General features: G+C 36.2%; 1 protein-coding gene across 5 annotated transcripts in view; it reads left to right on the top strand.

Annotated features, from left to right (window-relative positions):
- The first annotated feature begins 12,426 nt into the window (after positions 1 to 12,426).
- LOC131429780 (probable G-protein coupled receptor CG31760) overlaps positions 12,427 to 16,156 on the top strand; it is a 228,585-nt gene continuing 224,855 nt past the window's right edge. For all 5 annotated transcript variants that reach the window (XM_058594124.1, XM_058594123.1, XM_058594121.1 and 2 more), the window contains exon 1: positions 12,427 to 13,274. The gene's annotated coding sequence lies outside the window, so the exon portion shown is untranslated. The remainder of the gene's footprint in view (positions 13,275 to 16,156) is intronic.

The following is a 16,156-nucleotide window of genomic DNA, read 5'->3' as shown; positions in this document are numbered from 1 at the left end:
TCTGTCGCCAACCGTGCATAAGCTTCTGGTGCATGGGACTGCAATTATAAAACATGCTTTGCTTCCTATTGGTATGTACAGTAAGGAAGCGCAAGAGAGTTAGTGAATCTAGAGAATGTATTCAAACGATTTCTTTTAACGTCTGATCCTGTAATAGCATTATCGAATAGAGTAACAACCAACGTGAGTGTACTCCATCTTCCCGATTATGCAGCTGAATTAACATTTTTAATTTTAACACGCTAGAAGACAGCAATACCTTATTTTAATATGTATAGCTAATAAATGTCTTACATGAAAAAGCATTTTTCAATGAAAAAACCCAACGTTTGAACACAATTTAAAAAATTTAAAAAAATATCTCCTCCGCCATTTTTTCTATAAACATGCTCGAAAGTATTTTCTATCAAATTAAAGAAACCGATTTTTTTTTCGTTTGCTCCAATGTTAGATATAGCAGTTTAAAAATGATCTGTTTTTGAACTAGTTTTGCTCATAACTTCGGTTCAGAAAACGCTACCTGAATGCGCCAGTCATGAAAAAATTGGTTTCAACAAACTCTAAAAGATATTCAAAGACACCAAAATCGAGAAGTGAACATTAAGAAAGCTAGAGCAAAAAATCTGATTTTTTTAGGAACACCCTAAGTTGATCTATTAAAATAGCTGTAACACTAAAACCGTTAAAGATACTACAATAGTGTTTTCGGCAAAGTTGCTTGATATAAGTTTTCCTATAATTTTGCCGAAGGATGCAGTCCTCTATCTCAACACATACGGAAAACAATTTTTGGATCACCCTAATAATTAGAACCACCCTAATACCATATGCTTCAAAATGTGGCTTATCTTTCACTGATCATTTGTTCCGAAGACATCATAGCTCTAAAGTGTAAGGCTAAGCCACAAATGTTTTTGTCCCCCTAAATTGTGGATCCGGACCACTGTGCAATGTAAAGCTAACGAAACTGCTTACATTTCGGATGCAATGTTTCGAATTGTTACCAACATTACGGGTGAGATGTCATCACTTTGGTTATAGGCACTCTAGGGCACAGTATCATCATACCCGATACCATGCGTTCGCATCATTTAGACCAAAACCGTTTTTTCCGACACAACTAGAGAAAGCGCAACAAAGCTTAAAATCCATCGTTCAGAAACGAAAAAGCTTCATTATACCACATTGTGTGCCAGAGAGCAAGTTGAGTTTTCCGTTCTCTCGTTTCTATTATTGTTGTCCGACGATCAGGTCCGTAAAGCGCATGTGTCTGTTTTTCGTTGTCATCACTTGTTGATTGACTCGCCTAGCCAAGGATAACGCTGTCATTACCGTGGCGTCCCATGTGACTCGGTTAACGAGATGCAACAGAGGGACGAAATGCTGGCATTGGGCTTGAGGAAGAAAAAATAAAGCTATTGATATTGCAAGTTCCTGTGTGCGTTTGTGTGTGTGAGAGAAAGAGAGCGAAAACGAGCCAAGAAATCCTCTCCAGTTATTCTCCCTCAGTGAGTGTCGAGGAAATGATAGAGCACGAGAACACCTACGCATAATTTTTAACCTGAACTTCTGGACAGAATGTCTGGTCGAGCTCCCAATGAAGGAAGGTGATAAATTTGCATAACGAAACTGAATTTTTGGCAATGGGTCCAATATTGTTTTTAGCTAAAAGCGTCAATCAAATAAATGCAATTGATTATCACTTCAAACTTATGTAACCGGAAATCGTCCAGATTTAAACTATTTTAAACAAAGTTTGAAAAAATGTTTATGTATCAACGACAATTAAAGCAATTCAAAAAGTTTACAACTGATAATTGTAGTGAAATCAAGGTTGGCTTGCTTCGATTTGGAGAAACTTTGCACATTTTCTCAGTAGGCCAACAACGTTTGTATCAATGACTCATATTTTCTCGATCCCCGTCGCTGTCCACCATCTTCATTGGAACTAACAAGATCTTTTTTTTGTCACTAACCTTTTCGTTCCCCCTTCCCTGTCTCTTCACCATCTCGATGGCAACTAATTAGATCTCTATCGTTTTCAGACATTTTGTTCCCACATCCCCTTCTACCCCGTTTCCACAATATTTACTTTTTTTCATTCTCTTCCGCAACATCACCATCATCGTCCACGGGAGACCGCTCCAGTCGAAAACCAGCATGCGGGCCACCCGCCGGGCCTTCGTAGCCTGGGGGTGTTTCCCGCGGACCCACAAGGACCGAAGGATGCGGCCAACATGGATACTCGCCAACGCCATATGGAAGACCCTCATCCAATATTCAATTCACCTCGCCTGCTGAAAGCTGAATTGTCGAGAATCCACTACCCCGATACTACATTACATAATGATACTATTCTAGTTTTAAGTTAGTCGTAATTAAGATTAGTAAATACCCTTGGCATTTTAGAGCTTAAGCAGTGTGCCTTAATATTATATTATATTATTGAATAAAAAAAATGACTCATATTTCAGAGCTGTAATTTTCTCAGGACAATATAGGGTAACGGTACCCCCCATCAATCTCATCAGCCAGCTGTCATCTCATATACGAAAAACATTAGTTAGAGTGAGATCTGCTGTCTCTGTCCGATACCCTATCGAGTATTTAATATTTGTTATAATTGGCATGTTTCACAATTGCTTCCAATCGATTATTTTTGTTAGATATGTTAAACAATTGATTCAACAGGTTTTTGTAAGGGATATAAAATTCATTCATATTACTGCTTGTAAAACCAACTCAAAAACCTGAATAGATGAAGTCCCACATCCAGTTTTTCAACTGACTGTTCAACAAGATCATTTAAGCAGTTTCAATTTCGGTTCCCACTTAGCAAATATTACCGTTATGAAATATATGAAACAAGTAACTTGTTGCACGTTATACAAAAAAATGCGCTTTTCCAATCGCATATTCGTTGCAGAAAAATTTCATAAATTCAGTACTAGAACAATGTTTGCTACTTGGGCAGATTGACTTTAAGAGTGAGGAGAACTTAGGAGCGTTCACTTCGAGTGCAATAATTGTCTGTTTTCGAGAAAATATTACATCGAAACAACGTATTAAGTAGATTACATCACCTCAACGATGTAAACGGTTGGTAAACGACTGGACAATGCGAAATTCAGGCCCCAGTGTGGTTCTTAGCCTCTTGTCCAGTAACTCCTATCCCTACCTCCCCGCGGTGCCGGCTGGGGTACGAGCAACCATAGGAAAGATCGGGTAACCAACCCCGGTGGGACCTTGGTCGTATGCTGACAGGGAAGGGGGTCCTCTTTAGAGGATGTCGGAGCGTCTCTACTCCATGTAAGAGGCGGCTTCAAACAGCATCTGTTCTGGTATCCAGCGGCTGAGTATGAAATGCTGCATCCCGTCCAGCTACATCCAAGGTGGCAACCCCACCAACGAGAAGCACCTTCTTTCCCCACAAGGATATCCACAAAGCTACCTGGAGATCACCTGACCACCAGATACGTATTTCGGAATGTTATTTACATCCTTCTTCAGTGTATCGGTTTTATAAAACCGCTACACTGAAAAAGGACCGATAAAACCGATACACTGAAGAAGGATGTAAATAACATTCTGAAATACGTATCTGTATTATAACGTTTGATACACTTTCGTGAAAATAGTGACTTTGTGAGAGTATAATGACGTGACATAGTGGAATTAAACGGTTTAAAAACAGTACTATTAGTAAGAATATTCTACTAACAGCTCAAACAGAAATGTAGTAATAATTTTCTGTTTTCGAGAATTATCGCAAATAAATTACTTGTTTTTACATCGAAACAAGGTATTGAGCTTGACTGAATAATGTATACGATTCTAATAGGAAATTATGCATCTTTTCGTGTAATATTACAACCTTTAGAACGACACCAACACTTTTGTGATATAACATCAAAATTACTGCACATCACTATTTACTACTGATGTGCTGCGATTACGATATAAAAACCCAAAAATCTCGGTATCGTTGTAAAGGTTGTAATATTACACGAAAAGATGCATAATATCATATCAGAATCATATACAGTATTCAGTTGAAGTGATGTAATCTACTTAATACGTTGTTTCGATGTAATAACGTGTGATTTGTTTGCAATATTTCACGAAAACAGACAATTATTGCATTTGATGTTCAGTACGTCTAAATTTTTCACATCGATTGAGAATCACTTCGAAAATGCTACAATTTTTTTGCTGTCTAAAGCAACAGTGTTTAACAATTTTCGAAATATCTTTTTTACGGTATTGCTTCTTAGAACCGAAATAAAAATATTTTATTCGATTTTATCACAATTCGTTGAATTCAAGTCGAGTAATCGATCAAAAAACAGGGCGATTCTACTAATGAGATGACTATTGTTACAATAGCCCTACACTCTAAAAAAAATTGAATTTTACAGGTGACTTAATCCCTCATACGATGTAATTCATAAAGACCTAATTTGTCAAATCACGGAAAATTTTATTTGTAATGACTTAATGTTAGATGAGCTTCAATTTTACTGGTTTCGACTATAACTTGCGTTCTACTAGCAGGTGCGACTGTATGAATTTAAATGCACCTTTTACCAGCCAAGCAGATGCATGCTTCTGTGGCTCAGTCGATTAACAGACGAACTTGCGATCCAATGATTCTCGGTTCAAGTCGCGGTGGGTTGCTACAAAATTCTTTTTTTTTTATTTTAATGAATTTTATGTCATGGAGTTTTAGACACAATATTAAATGTTCTTCCACGTAAATTTGCGTGAATTGCGACGCTCCATTTATTTGCATCTAATAATATGTAAAATTTTTTAAGTGTGTACTATATGCTCAATAAGGTTCAGCGCACTAAATAGCAGTAGATTCCTTCCTTGTTGTACTATTCAATGGCGATCTTCTGTATTAATTAACGCCACAAAACACAAAACAGCGGCATGGAAAGAATCATTACATTTTATAGGCAGTGATAGCCCGCACTGAAAATAATTTGGACCCTAGCATCATTTGCAAAGCATTTGAACTATCACTACTTGTAGAAGACATGACATTCATGAAAATATACACTCAACTCATAAAATAAGTGTAAAAACGGTTGATATTTAGTGGAAACTATGCTATATTTATCTGAAATGTACATGAAAACGATAAGATATTTCGTTGCCTCTAGATTCTCAATGAATTTCATATGAACGCCACATTGTTTTCCACATAGATTTCAATTGAAACATAGTTAACCGAATCAAGTTATTTGCTCATACATTTGTGTTGTACTCATTTCTACTAGAAAATGAAGTGTTTAAAATTTGTATTTCGATTCAATAGCAAAACATATCACATCCAAAGGAAAAACATATCAAAGCTAAGAGAAAAATAATCTAATCTCGCATCTTAATGAATTTACACATGAAATTTTGAACCAAATCACTTTGGTTATGTATTCAAATGAAAAAGCACAATAAATTGAAGTGCTGTTTACATATGAATCGATCGTGCAAATTTTTATCAGTGCAGTTAATTCTATTATAAATCGCACACTTCAAAAAAAGAACCTCGATGAGGGTATAAACCTATTTTATTCCACCTAGTGTGATAATGAAGCCTTCTCATATTACTCATATTTTTTATAAATATTACTACCATATTCTTTAAAAGTCTTTCCATGGAATGGCATAACCTTTTTATTTGTATACAGTGTTGAACCAAATTTAGGTCATTATTTCCGTTTTCAATACTGTCACTCTTCAACGATGACTTGAAAGTTTAAGCGCTCATCCGTGCTTTAAAATTTATTTATTTATTTATTTCGTCAAGCAAATGTAGACTACATATAAATTGTTTACAATGTTCACTTACATACTACGCATTATTTCTACGACAAAGCTGAGATTTGATTTGATTTTTAGACATAGTAAGGTCAAGATGTTCGCAGTATTGATTGTAATGGCGCATTATTCGATTGACTGGACTGAATTTTGCATAATTTGTTCTAGCTTGTTTTTCTAAAAATAATTTCCTGGAACGTAATTGACGGCTAGGTATATAAAAATTTAATTGCGATAATAATGGAGCTGATTGAATGCGTTGAGAAATAATGTCGCTGATAAAATAAAGCATTGCAAAGTCGCGGCGTTCTTTAAGTGTATGTATATTGATGAGCATGCAGCGTGCTTCATATGATGGTAGAGGAAATGCTGTCCAGTTTAATTTACGAAGTGCATATAAAAGAAATTGTTTTTGAATAGATTCGATGCGTTCTTCGTGAATAATATTGTATGGATTCCATACTAGGCTGCAATATTCCAAAATAGGTCTGACATATGTAGTGTATAATAATTTAATTGTGTATGGGTCCTGAAAGTTATGACTGAAGCGTTTAATAAAGCCCAGCATGCTATTAGCTTTATTGATTATGGTATTGTAGTGTTCCACAAAGGTGAGCTTGGAGTCTAAGATTACGCCTAAATCTCTTACAATTTTACATTTTTCTACAAGTTGATTTCCTAGATGTATGTTTATAGATATAGTTTCATTTTTCCTACTGAAAGTTATTGAGTTACATTTTTTTACATTGAGTTGGAGTAGACTTTTGCAGCACCAAATGTGGAATAGATTGATTTCGTTCTGGAATATTACAGCGTCGTTAATATTTTTAATTTCCATGAAGAGTTTCATGTCGTCTGCATATATAAGCACTTTCAGATTTTTGAGTATGAAGGAAATGTCGTTTATATGTAAAATGAAAAGGAGAGGCCCCAAGTGAGAACCCTGAGGTACGCCAGAAGTTACATTAATTGGTTCAGACAGAATGTTTTGGAAGCGGACTACCTGTACACGATTCGTTAAGTATGATTTGAGCCATTCCAGAAGAGTATGTTTTATGCCATATTTTTGTAGTTTGTGTAGAAGTAATGGTATGTCAATACGGTCGAAGGCTTTGCTAAAGTCAGTGTAAAGAGTTTCTACGTAGTTTCCGGCGTCCATTGCATTCAGAGTGAATGTCATAAATTCTAAGAGATTTGTTGTAGTTGAGCGGCCTTTAAAAAAGCCATGTTGTTTGTTTGTTATTACATTTTTAAGTTGATGAAAAAGTTTTTCATTTACAATTTTTTCAAATAATTTTGGAATGCATCATCATCTCATCATGCTCATCATCTTGTAACTCTGGAACCGGAAGTCGGATTTGAAAGTAAGGTTGTGAGAAATCGTGGTGAGGTCCGTTCGAGAACATTATATCAGTTAGATTGGTCATAAATTTACGAGGCCCACAAACCTGAACAGCTTTAAGCACTTTTTCGAAGAGTTTTTATGTCATTTGCATCACCATTTTGATTGACGGCATGCCATTTTTAACATTCATCACCTTGTAATATTGGAACCAGAATTTCGATCCAGTTCGATCGACACTATTCTAGTAACTGTTGTGTTATGGAAAAAGCGCAAAAATGCACAAAAGTTGATGCGTCGATCTCATAGCCAAGTCAGCAATAAAATCAGCGGAAACATAAGTGTATAACTCGTGAAAACTACTCCGTAATGTAAACAAGAAATGGAATGACAATTACAAAATCATAACAAACTTAATTTCTAATGAATAAGTTTCACATTTGATTTTCAATACAACTGCTCTTAACACAAACATTGATCTTGTAAAACAATCTGCACATGAAAAATGATAATGCTACATGGTGTAGATTTTTTGTATTTTTGTAAATTTTAGGGGCACGAATACATGTTTCACCATGAAAATGGAGTTCGTTATAGATGTTTCTATATTTTTGTAAATTTTAGGGGCACGAATACATGTTTCACCATGAAAATGGAGTTCGTTATAGATGTTTCTATAACGAACTCCATTTTCATGGTGAAACATGTATTCGTGCCCCTAAAATTTTCAAGTGCCTTTGGATTCACGTGTTTTGATGATTGTACACCAATTTCTGTGTAAATAAGTGTACTATTTTTAATGAGAATCGTCGGAATGATATTTAAAACACGTATATTCTAACATTCTTAAAATTTTCAGACGATTTTGATCAAACTAATGCTAAACTAAACTAAACTTATCCTCGAAATGATTTTTTTTAATATTTTTTTTAATATGATTTCGATGGTAACAGTGAGTTGAATAGCATATGGTTCACGCAACGCAATGACTTATATTATCAGGTGTACAGCTTTGCTTCCGCCGTTTTCCGATAGGTGGCTGTACCGGCTGAGGCTGGTCAAAATACATAGATGATAATGCCTTTAAAGTGAGTGTGTACAGTGCCTAACGAATTGTCGTCGCCGTTTCAGTGACAGTTGTTCTTGTTTTCTTATTATTCACGCTCGAAAATGTCTGTTTATGTGCCCAATTCTCGCCATTTGCGGGAAGTTTTACTTTTCTGTTATAATTCGTAAAAAATGCAGCTGAAGCGCATCGAATGCTCTCAGAAACTTACGGTGATTCTGCTCTGAGTAAAAGAACGTGTCGTGAGTGGTTTCAACTTTTTAAAAATGGTGGCTTGGATGTCAAAGACAAACATGGTGGTGGAAGAGAAAAAAACCTTCAAAGATGAACAACTAGAAGCATTGCTTGATGAACAATCGTGCCAAACCCAAGAAGAGCTTGCCGAATCGTTGGGAGTGAGTCAGCAAGTTATTTAAAAACGTCTCAAGGCCCTGGGCATGATTCAGAAAGAAGAAAACTGGGTGCCGTACGAGTTGAAACCGAGGGCCATCGAGCGCCGTCTATTTGTATGTGAGCAACTGCTTCAAAGACAAAATCGTAAGGGGTTTTTACATCGAATCGTAAACGGTGATGAAAAGTGGGTTCGATACGATAATCCTAAACGCAGAAAATTATGGGGAACGCCCAGGCGTGCTACTTCGTTGAAGGCAAAACCGAATATTCACGGCCCCAAGGTTATGATTTGTAGTTGGTGGGATCAGCTCGGTGTGATGAGCTCTTAAAACCGGGTGAAACCATCACAGGAGATCGCTAAAAGAAAAGCAGCCACAACATCAAGAGCGACATGACAAAGACATCCTTCAACACGACAATGCTTGGTCTCACGTCGCAAAAGTGGTCAAAAAGTACCTGGAAACGCTGAAATGGGAAGTCTTGGCCCACCCGCCGTATTCCCCAGATGTCACCCCTTCCGACTTCCACCTATTCCATTCGATGGCACACGGCCTGCCAGATCAACATTTTCAATCCTTCGAAGAGTTGGAAAAATGGATTGCTTCATGGATAGCGTCAAAAGAGGATTCCTTTTTTCGAGCCGGGATCCGAAAATTGCCGGAAAGATAGGAGAAAGTTGTCGCTAGCGACGGACAATACTTTGAATAATACATCTGTAAGCACTTTTTCGCAATAAAGCTTTTAATTTTGGAAAAAAATGGCGGAAGCAAAGTTGTACACCTGATATCTGGATAACAGGAAACATAAACATGTTGATGTTTCGGAAAGAGTTGCAAGTTTTGCGTTATTTTCGAACAGATAAATATTTCACAACTTTTTTGCAAGTTTTGATTTTTATATCATTATTTTTCTAAAACTGAAGAGAACTGCACACACTGACCTAAAATTCATGAGGCAGCCAAAACTATGCGGACTCAACAGAAAAATATTTTTTACAGCAAGGTTCTCAATTCGGTTTATCATTTTTATCCATGCGGAGAGCATTATTTCGCTAATTTTTCGTCCACAAGAGATTTATAGCAATTCGATACAATTTGAGATATACGTTTGGCAATTTTTCGATAAGTTGCACAATTATTTTAGATGTACAGTGATTTTTTCGGTAGTTTTGTGAAAGTTAACAGTGATAAGTTGCACACCCAATTTCAATGTATTTAAATATCTTTCTGAACATATCCAACATAAATAACAATTCTAAAACAATTGTAGATCGTCTTGAAATTTCAATAAGTTACATTTGCTACTTATGAATGGTCCTGTGAGATAAGTTTGTGAAAAAACTCTGTAACAAACTGTACTCATTAATTAAACTAAATATTCACAGCGAAATGTAACTCAAAGAGTTAAAAATTTATTCCATAACAATACGGTTTATATAAAGAGAAATTCAATGACGTATGTAAATAATCCCACAGCAGCGCTTTTAAAAAATTTTGTCTTTCACTTATAGATAGGATATGCAGGTCATCAAAAGATGAGATAATTAATTCCTCACAAGTTCCTATCTCATGCTTCCTCGTGTGTCTATGATGACATTTGGTCAATATAACGGCGTCGACTGAGGGCTATCGTCTTATGCGTTAGTAGCAGTATGAGAGGGTGCAAAATGGCTTATGAATTAATGCCCGTTCTACGTTGCAATATTTATAATAAGAAGTGTATCGAAAAGTAGTTAGCAACATTGATTATTGAAAAAAAAAGCGAAAAAAAAACATATTTTGACATCAGTTTTCGATATATTTTAGAAAAATTACATCTTTATGCATTTCACTGATTATATTGAAGAAAATCCTAGTTTATATGAAACGCTCGCAATTTTTTACTTGACATTCTTCATTAAATTCTGCACAGTTACTTTTGAGACTTTCCTGGTGGCAGCTGTCCAGTTTTTTTAACTCTTGCATGTTTTGGGACACTGTACTTTCCTTCCGAAAGTACCGCTTGACAATTGCCCAATACCTTTCAATTGGCCGAAGATCCGGGCAGTTCGGTGGGTTGATGTCCTTTTCCACGAATTGTACATTATTTTTTGACAACCACTGTAGAACGGAGTTGGCGTAGTGAGCTGAAGCCAAATCCGACCAGAAGAGAGGAGGAGCCTTATGCTTTCTGTACAGTGGCAGCATTCCCTTCTTCAAACATTTTTCCTCGTACAACTTGGCGTTAATTGTGCCCTTCGTGAAGGAAATCGACGACCGCAAACCACAGGTACGAATTGCTTGCCAGACCAACACCTTCTGCCCAAACTTTTCCATCGCCACCGTGGTGTCAGCGTCGTCCAGGTCCTGGTACATCGATTTCGTACAATATTGCGGTCCGGGCAGCGGTCGAGAGTCTTCCTATTACAATTTCGTTGTACGTGACACCACTTTCTGAGCACCAAGTGTGCAGAATTTTCTTTTGCGTTTCCGGATCAATTCGACTCATCATTGAAACGATAAACCGTACCGAAACCAATCGATTGCGCAGCTGTTATCGTTTTTTCGATCGTATTTCATTCATATTCCTAATAACGCTAGCAAAATCAAAGATAGCTAGGATTCGACCGAACCATATTCGATCGAAAAACCAATACGTCGTTATTCAGAATGAGGGCGTATATCTAGGTTCAAATTATTTCTAGCAATCATTAATTCACCCGAATTCGAACTACATTCACTGCCGAATTATCAAAAAATCTCGCATTTCACACTTTATATATTACATTTATTAATTGGATTCAGTACTTTGTTTGAGTTAATTTAATAGAGCTCAAGAACTTTTTTATTTCTTTCAACTTAAATTGTTCGAATAACTGATCGATTCTCAGCAAATAACCAGCGTCCAAATCATCAAACCTCTCCGGGCCAGAGAAACTTTCTGGAACCTTATGTGCGGGGTTGGGAATCGAACCCAGATGGGCTGCGTGAAAGGCATCGATTTACTCATAACGCTATACCCGTTCCCTATAAACTTATTGCAAAGCACTTGAAGATGCGATTTTGTTTAAATTTTATACTTTCTGTATGTTTTTGTTATTCATGAAAAAAGATTCAACTGTTTTTCAACGCATAATGTTTTTAGCAAGCTCGCTCGATTTCCTATAACTTTTTACAAGACACTTTTTCTGTTCAATTAACAGCTACCAAGTTACTACGGTTTAAAGAAAGAACATTCAAGAACCGATCCGCCCTTTTGAAAAACTGAACTTGAGTCCAATTGTTCTCTCCTTCCGTATAAAACAAATAGCTTGCCATAATAAAAACGTGTGCAGACTTTTATCCAAATCAGAGTATGTGAAATCTGATGACTCATTATTCAGTTCAGGAATCGCTTTGATAGCCTCGCTGGACCATATCACTGAAGAATAATAATTTGATTGAAACGAATCATAAAACGTTCGGGCACATCAGTTTCTCAAATTCGTTTACTGGAAACCCAATACAAAACAGTTTAAAAAATTTTTTTTTTTCGAATACTAACCAGGGTGCTCTTACTCGATTGATATGGAATATTTGATAAATTACTGAAGCTCTACCCACAGTCGTCAGCAATTTCCACGCGAAGGATCAATTACTTACGCATCCATCCCATCTGCATCCAGCAGGACGAAAACTCAAGCACAGAGAACTCCTTGTTGCAGCTTTTCTCTCATTCTCTTTCTTTCTCTCCAGCTCGTTTCCTTTCTCCGGAAAGGAGAGATACCCTGTTGTGCTAGTCTTCACCACCAGAAAACCGTCCCAAGGACTCTCAAACCGTCCGCCCAAGCGTTCAGTCGAGTTCTGATCGTTCCGAGCATCGCTCGCCTGGGATTTCCGGCTCGTGCAGGCTTCGTAAGGAACGGGGTCTCCATCTCGAAGGGCGTGTATTGGTGGATGGCTTAGCGACCAATAGGTCCAGCAGAAGTGGATTTTGTTTTATTGGCCATCCTATCTCCACCACAGTCGTCTCCAAACTCTTCCCTCTCCTCGTTCTTCTCCATCACAACATTCATTTGCCATCACACGTTCCACTGCGACCAGTAAGTGTTTCAACAGCTGGATGGACCGATGGGGTAGGTTCCATTGCTGGTGATTAGTGAAGTAGTTGAGAAAAACCTGTGCAGCCCTGCAACGTATATACCCACGAGTGCTATTTATAGGGAAAAAAAGGAGCACAGGAGGATTCAATTTTCCTGGTGACGCAGTTCGGTCTGATAAACCGGGATCTCGTGTGAGTCGTGGTTGGTGTTTCGGCAGTTTGGCAACCAGAGCAAGAAAGTGCAACAGAGTGAAAGCCAAGAAAAGGGCAATCAATTGTGTAACTATTGGCATCTTGTCGTTTCGATAATATATGTCTAAGTTTGTACAAGTTTATCGGATCGTTTGTAAGTGTAGTGTAAGTGTTTCGGAATTTTAACAACGCCGCATCAGACAGAATTTCGTTTTCGAAGGCACACAATTCTACTGCGCTCCTTTGGTTACATTAGTGTGCTGGTCAGGATTGTGATGGGCGGATTTTTTCGTTCGGAGGCTTTGGACTTGCGGCTCACTCTGGGTCACTGATTAGCACGGCAGAAGAAACTGCAGAGAAAAGCAGAAGAGAACCTTGGAAAAGCTGTTTCTAACCAAGGTAAATGATCTGCATCTCATCAGAGTTACGTGAGGAGTTACGAAAGGATTTATGCACAAACCTTCAAACCTTCAGTCATACACCGGAATCAATTTATAGTGTCGAACGTGCTTCATATCTAAACAAAAAAAACGTTCATGCACAAGAGTTTCTGCATTTTTTGCATTCGGTTGTTCGACTAACAGAACGACTGTTCCTATGCTGAGTCTGTCTAACGGCTACTTTAGTAATTTAGATCATCGAACCGTGAGAGTTGCATACCAGATGATCCAAGTGGGCTATGCCGGTTATTTATTAGAAATTTGAAGCCTCATTGCTACACTGAGGAAAAAGCACTTAAAAGTTTAATGAGTAATGACTTTTTCGTCAAGTAAAAATCATTTTCATGAACTGTCCAAGGGGGATGACAGTGTTGAATTAATTCCGATTCCAGTTGAGAAGTAAGTCTTGTGATGAAAATTCACTTATATTGCTACTGTGACAATATCAAAATTCTTCGAAATGCACATTATTCTTTATTAATGCAAACAAGAGATGATACATCCACATGCATCTCTACAAAATATTAACGCAGATATCTCAATGGAGGAAAATGACTGACAGCTTAGTAACAAAGTTTTTTCTGTCAACTTGAATGTTTTATTGCTTAGACTTTTCTCTACTCTAATTTGAATTTCGCTATTTAAGTTCTTATTAGTAAGGTTAAAAACGGGAACTCTTTTTCCCTTTGGTATTAAATCAAATGAATGATAAAAAGTTACTGACTAGTTTTGGCAAAGTGTTCATCATTTTTTCATCGTGAATTTGCAGCAAGAGTCAACTTTTGTCATTGAAAAGTGATAGATTTTATTCATATAATTACGACACACTATTTTTTACAAATTTATTTATATTTCGAATTACATGTTAATGTTTTTTTATAATTTTTATTAAATTCCAATATATCCTTATTGAATTACAATATTTTGAGCAGGCATAGTTCGAGTGAAATAGGCGAAATCATAAATGCGATAATTAATTTGCTATTAGGCTCATTTTATCTGTAGTATTCAAATTAGAAAATAAAAGTCCTTATTGTTCTATCGAATACATCAATAGCTCCTTTTGATTAGACACAATGTACTTTCCTGGAACAGAAAAATTATTAGGAATGTGTTTTACACCTAATACATTCAACATCTGTAGACATTATTCAATTACGTCATTTCTTCCCTGACGAATAGTTTCAATGTTCACATTTCAAATACATGGAGTTACAAGCTATTACTCCTAGAATAATAGTTTGAATTAGAAATTAATAAATTAATAAGTTGACTTACCATCTTTCAATCTTACGAAGTGTGTGTGTTTAATTAACAGATTCGAGCATGACTGGTTTAGGATTTCTAATGAAAATGAAATCTCACTGATTGCTGTCAATAATATTATTATACGTGTTGTCATAGCAGTAACCATGCAACACATGCAGTATGCTGAAAAACTATTCATGAATATTCATGAAAAGTGTAGATAAATTGATTATATACCTAAAAAGATCTGAAAAGCGAGATTTACTTTTCATATTCTAATAATATTGGAAAAAATGACGCGCACGAGAATAAAGTTATCATTAGACATAGTGAAATGAATTACTGTCATCCCCTTCGGAACTGTCACAGATTTTCATTTACTTTGCTTTATTGTCATCTATGCACTGCATTTTTTTCTTTCTAATATTGTTTGCAGCAGTTACTGATGGGAAAACGTTATAATCATTCACGCTGAAAAAATTATTTTTAATTTTGATATATTACGCTTTGAGTTCAAAGATATTTTATTTTGAATCAGCGCTTATTTTCATTTCCCTTTGATTCAAATACATATAATATTTACTTCAAAGGAAATAATTTTTTTTTCTACGGCCACATAAATGAATAAAATGAGTACTGAATTCAAATATATTGTGCTTTGAATTCAAATATATTTCATTTCCACCTGGATTTAATTTCATTTCACTCGAAATCAAACACAATGGTTATTTGATTCAAAGCAAATTAGTTTTGTTTCTACAATCAGGCTTTCGTACGATTGTGTGTACATTCAATGATGGATTTTTTTTTAAATTCAAAAAATTGTTATTTAAAAAAAACGGAAAGACCGAAATCAGCATTTTGGCGAAACAAATAGTTGATTTTCTGATTTTAGTTAGTTGTTTTTTGGGACAACTAAAAAAATCTTACTTTTGCTAATTTAGATTTTTCAATTCTCATTTCCTTAATAAAAATAAAATATTTGTTGAAATGGCTGTTTTTTTAGTTGAATTCATAAATTAAATGTGCAGTCATTTCTTAGCTAAGGCACACTTCATTTCCATTCAACTAATTTTTTAGTTGCATTAGAGAAATAAAACGTTGTTTTCAACCAACATAAATGGTTGAATTAGTTTCTGCAATTTGCAGCTATATGGCGCTCTGTCACCGAAAAAACGTTAACACCGCAATGACTACTAGCCACTAGAAGGCACACTACTACCGAAAAATATCAGTCGCGGTTATCTTTTCTATATTGTCAGGTATGAATACGATGTTTTATTGGAGAAAAAGACATAAGCGAAACATAAACATCTTTTTGTAAAATTTTCTTCTAAATCGCTGTTTTCTTCATTCGGCTTCGCGAAATCGACTCTCTCACTCGGAAAACAAAAATCGAATACAAGTAGTACACCGGACGGCGTAGCCCGGAAGGTTGGAATATACAAAAAACATCATTTGACATATACAATGAGAGTGCAACATTCGAAACTCACTTCACTGTTCCGCGTAAAAAATATTATTACGCACAATAGCTTCAAATGCGCACAAATTCACAAATTTACATATCGGTTCAGAAACTTATATATGGAT

This window comes from Malaya genurostris, chromosome 2 (assembly GCF_030247185.1).
Source record: "Malaya genurostris strain Urasoe2022 chromosome 2, Malgen_1.1, whole genome shotgun sequence".
In the NCBI taxonomy this organism is placed as follows: Eukaryota; Metazoa; Arthropoda; class Insecta; order Diptera; family Culicidae; genus Malaya; species Malaya genurostris.
Note: the sequence above shows the minus strand (reverse complement) of the source record. Positions and strands in the feature narration are given on the sequence as shown.